The sequence below is a fragment of the Elephas maximus genome, chromosome 12 (genome assembly GCF_024166365.1).
Source record: "Elephas maximus indicus isolate mEleMax1 chromosome 12, mEleMax1 primary haplotype, whole genome shotgun sequence".
NCBI lineage: Eukaryota > Metazoa > Chordata > Mammalia > Proboscidea > Elephantidae > Elephas > Elephas maximus.
Window position 1 is genome coordinate 101,485,497 of NC_064830.1, and position 5,399 is coordinate 101,490,895.

General features: G+C 42.6%; 1 long non-coding RNA gene across 1 annotated transcript; it reads left to right on the forward strand.

Moving 5' to 3' along the window:
- The first annotated feature begins 115 nt into the window (after positions 1-115).
- On the forward strand, positions 116-4,816 carry LOC126087203 (uncharacterized). The gene is made up of 2 exons (XR_007519683.1): positions 116-199; positions 3,598-4,816. It is a non-coding gene; the product is annotated as an uncharacterized LOC126087203 (long non-coding RNA).
- Positions 4,817-5,399: the final 583 nt, after the last annotated feature.

A 5,399-nucleotide genomic window follows, 5' to 3' on the forward strand; every position in this document is an offset into this window, starting at 1 on the left:
CAACGAGATGGACTGACACAGTGGCTGCAACAATGGGCTCAAGCAAAGCAACGATTGTGAGGATGGCGCAGGACCGGGCAGTGTTTCGTTCTGTGGTATGTAGGGTCGCCATGAGTCAGAACCTGCTTGATGGCACCTAGCAACAACAACAACATAAGCAGAAACAGTGCTCCATAGCGATTACAAACCCCCACCCCTGGTAACCACTAATAGACTTCCTTCTCTATACGTTTGTCTTATTCCACTCAGCATAATGTCTTCAGGGTTTATCCTTGTTGTAACATGTATCAGGACTTCATTTCTCTTCTGGCTGGGTAGTAGTCCATTGCATGTATGCTCCACATTTTGTTTATCCATTCAGTTGTTGATGGATGTTTACGTTGTTTCATGGTCAGTCTTTTAAACATTTTAATTGGTGTGTAGTGGAATCTCATTGTAGTTTTAATTTGCATTTCCCTAATGACTAATGTTATTAAGCATCTTTTCATAAGCTTATTTGCCAACCATACTGATAATTATTTTTTAAGATAGGATAAATAAAAGCATGTTTGTAGGCTGACAGAGATACCTCCCAGGGAGTGAACATTTGATGATATAGGAGAAGGAAGGGAATGCAATTGAAGCCCGTAAATGAGCCCGAGGGCATGGGACACAGGAGGGGTGGCTGGAGACAGAATATGGACATTCATCTATATAAAGGCGGGAGGCCGAGTGTTTGGGTGCAGATGTTGATAGTGGACAGATGTGGTCTGGGGACCCTGGAGATGTTCTCTTCTGATTGTTGCTACTTTCTCTCCTAAGGAGCAAACAAGGGCATCTGCCAGGAGTGAGGATGGAGGGGGCTTTGAGGAGACAGGACAGAAACGGAAGAGTGGTCTGGGGAAATGAGAGAGAGAGAAAGAACAGTGAGTGTAGAGTATGATTTCCTGGCAGAAATTTTTACTTGCTTTGAGCACTTTAGAGTAGCCCTGGTGGCCCAGTGGTTAAGCACTCAGCTGTTAACTAAAAGGTCAGCAGTTTGAACCTACCAGCCAATCTGTGGCAGAAAGATGTGGCAGTCTGCTTCTGTAAAGATTTACAGCCTTGGTTCTTGAGAAATAGTATAAACTGAGAAGAACACATTCTTTTGTGGTTACGAGAGGGGGGAGGGAGGGAGGGTGGGAGAGGGTTATTTACTGATTAGTTAGTAGATAAGAACTACTTTAGGTGAAGGGAAGGACAATACTCAATACAGGGAAGGTTAACTCAACTGGACTGGAGCAAAAGCAAAGAAGTTTCCAGGATAAACTGAATGCTTCGAAGGTCAGCGGAGCAAGGGCGGGGGTTTGGGGAGTATGGCTTAAGGGGACTTCTAAGTCAATTGGCATAATAAACTCTATTACGAAAACATTCTGCATCCCACTTTGAACTGTGGCGTATGGGGTCTTAAATGCTAACAAGCAGCCATCTAAGATGCATCAATTGGTCTCAACCCACCTGGATCAAAGGAGAATGAAGAACACCAAGGTCACATGATAACTATGAGCCCAAGACAGAAAGGACCACATGAACTAGAGACTTACATCATCCTGAGACCAGAAGAACTAGATGGTGCCCGGCTACAACCGATGACTGCCCTGACAGGGAGCACAACAGAGAACTCCTGAGGGAGCAGGAGAACAGTGGGATGCAGACCCCAAATTCTCATAAAAAGACCAGACTTAATGGTCTGACTGAGACTAGAAGAATCCCGGCGGTCATGGTCCCCAAACCTTCTATCGGCCCAGGACGGGAACCATTTCCGAAGACTACTCATCAGACATGGAAGGGACCGGACAATGGGTTGGAGAGAGATGCTGATGAAGAGTGAGCTACTTGTATCAGGTGGACACTTGAGACTATATTGGCATCTCCTGTCTGGAGGGGAGATGCGAGGGTAGAGAGTGTTAGAAACTGGCAAAACGGTCACGAAAGGAGAGACTGGAAGAAGGGAGCAGGCTGACTCATTAGAGGGAGAGTAAATGGGAGTATGTAGTAAGGTATATATAAGCTTATATGTGACAGACTGACTTGATTTGTAAACTTTCACTTAAAGCACAATAAAAATTATTAAAAAAAAAAAAAAAGATTTATAGCCTTGGAAACCCTTTAGGGGTAGTTCTTCTCTGTCCTAAAAGGTTGCTACGAGTCAGAATTTCAGACTCAAAGGACCTGCAAGATGTAGCGGGCTGTGGCTGTATTTTGACACCATTGGACTTGACCTGGGATTCCCATTAACCAAATTTGGTGTCATCATGACCCAGTAACCCGATCTTGCCACCTTGAGCCTCTTTGTAAGTGCTTAAAGGTGCTTTTTGGCCAGCGTCAGCACAATTGAGAAGTATGATTCACAAATACCTGAATTATTTACGTTTTTGATCTATTCGAATGAGAACTTGGCCCAAAAGGATAAATTATTAAACACCTGGGTGCGATCTTAGAGGACACTGTCTAGAAAATCGGGGCACGGTGAATTTTCTTTCTGGTTTTGTTTCTTAAAGGTGATGAGCCTTTTCTAACAATTTGCAATTGCTCCCAAAATGAAAGGTGGTAATACCAAATGACATTAATACCAAATGGAACTAGCATCGTAGAACACAGAGGAGAAGAGAAGCCTGACTAATTGAACAAAGAACAGCAATCCCCACCTGGCCCGAAAGCCACTGCTTTTTAGAGATCACGAAGCTAGTCCATGGGGGCCATGTCATTCTCTGAGCTTTTCAGGCCAAGGTTTTTTTTTAATTGTGGTGAAATACGTGTAACAAAAAGTTTGCCATTTAACCATTTTCAAATGTACAATTCAGTGACATTAATTATGGTCACCATATTGTATAACCATCACCACTATCCTTTTCTAAAAGTTTTTCATCACTCATACAGAAACTCAGTATGACTGAAGTAGTAACTCCCCACTTCCTCCTCCACCAACCCCTGGTAGCCTTGAATGAACTTTGGTCTCTGTGTATTTGCCTAGTCTAAATATTTCATGTAAGTGGGATCACAAAATATTTGTCCTTTTATGTCTGGTTCATTCATGCGGTAGCATGCATCAGAGCTTCATTCCTCCTTATGGCTGAATAATATTTCATTGTATGAATGGACCACATTTTATTTATCCATTTTACACTATACTGTAGTCTATTAAGTGTGCAATAGCATTATGTTTAAATAGACAATGTAATTAAAAAATATTTTATTGCTAAAAAATACTAACCATCATCTGAGCCTTCAGTGAGTTGTAATCTTTTTGCTGGTGGAGGGTCTTGCCTTGATGTTGATGGCTACTGACTGATCAGGGTGGTAGTTGCTGAAGGTTGGGGTGGCTGTACCAGTTTCTCAAAATAAGTCGACAATGAAGTTTGCCACATCAATGGACTCTTCCTTTCACGACGGATTTCTCTGTAGCATGCAATGCTGTTTGATAGCATTCTACTCACAGTAGAACTTCATTTAAAATTGGAGTTAATCCTCTCAAGCCCTGCTGCTGCTTTAGCAACTAAGTTTATATAATATTCTAAATCCTTTGTTTAGCAACTAACTTTATATAATATTCTAAATCCTTTGTTGTCATTTCAACAGTGTTCACAGCATCTTCACCAGGAGTAGGTTCCATCTCAAGAAATCACTTTCTTTTCTCATCCATAAGAAACTACTCCTCATTCATGAAAATTTTATCATGAATTCAGTCACATCTTCAGGCTCCACTTGTAATTCTAGTTCTCTTGGTATTTCTACCACATCTACAGCTAGTTCCTTCAATGAGTCTTGAACCCCTCAAAGACATCCATGAAGATTGGAATCTACTTCTTCCAAACTCCTGTTAATGTTGATATTTTGACCTTCTCCCATGAATCACAAATGTTCTTAATGGCATCTAGAATGGTGAATCCTTTCCAGAAGGTTTTCAGTTTACTTTGCCCAGATCCACCAGAGGAATCTCTGTGGCAGCTATAGCCTTATGAAATGTTTCTTAAATAATACAACTTGAAAGTCAAAATTATTCCGTGATCTGTGGGCTGCAGAATGGATGTTGTGTTAGCAGGCATGAAAATAACATTAATCTCCTTGTACATCTCCATCAGAGCTCTTGGGTGACCAGGTGCATTGTCAGTGAGCAGTGATATTTTGAAAGGAATCTTTTTTTCTGAGCAGTAGGTCTCAACAGTGGGCTTAAAATGTTCAGTAAACCATGTTGTGAACAGATGTGCTGCCAGCCAGGCTTTGCTGTTCCGTTTACAGAGCCCAGGCAGAGTAGACTTAGCATAGCTCTTAAGGGCCCTAGGGTTTTTGGAACGGCAAATGAGCGTTGGCTTCAACTTAAAGTCCCCGGCCACAGTAGCCCCTAACACGCGAGTCGGCCTGCCCTCTGAAGCTCTGAAGCCGGGCGTTGACGTCTCCTCTCCAGCTGTGAAGGTCCTGGACGGCCCCTCCTGCCGATAGAAGGCTGTTCTGTCTGCACTGGAAGCCTGTGGTTCAGCGCAGCCGCCATCATCAGTTGTCGCAGCTGGAGCTTCTGGATAACCTGCTGCAGCCTCCATATCAGCGCCTGCTGCTTCGCCGTGCACGTTTACGTTATGGAGACGGTGTCTTTCCTTAAAGCTCATGAACCAACCTCTGCTACCTTCAGACTTTTCTTCTGCAGCCTTCTCACTTCTGTCAGCCTTCATAGAATGGAAGAGAGTCAGGGCCTTGCTCTGCATTGGGCTTTGGCTTAAGGGAGTGTTGTGACTGGTTTGATCTTCTATCCAGACTACTAAAACTTTCTCCATGTCAGCAATAAAGCAGTTTCACTCTCTTATCATTCGTGTGTTCGCTGGAGTAGCATTTAAATTTCCTTCCAGAACTTTTCCTGTGCATTCACAACTTGGCTGTTTGGTGTACAAGGTCTAGTTTCAGCTTATCTCAACTTTTAACATGCTTTCCTCACTAAGCTTAATCATTTCTAGCCTTTGATTTCAAGTGAAAGATGTGAGACTCTTCCTTTCACTTGAACACTTAGAGGCCATTGTAGGGTTATTAATTGGTCTAATTTCAATATTTTCATGTTTCAGGGAATAGGGAGGCCCGAGGAGAGAGAGAGATGGGGGAACTGCCAGTCAGTGGAGCAGTCCAGAACACACACAACATTTATCGATTAAGTTTTCGGTCTTACGGGTGTGGTTCATGGTGCCCCAAAACAGTTACAACAGTAACATTAAAGATCACTGATCACAGATCACCATAAAAGATACAATAATAATGAAAAAGTTTGAAATATTGTGAGAGTTCCCAAAAGGTAACATAGAGACATGAAGTGAGCACATGCTGTTGGAGAAATGGAGCCGATAGATTTGTTTGACGCAGGGTTGCCACAAATCTTCAATTTGTAAAACACACAATAT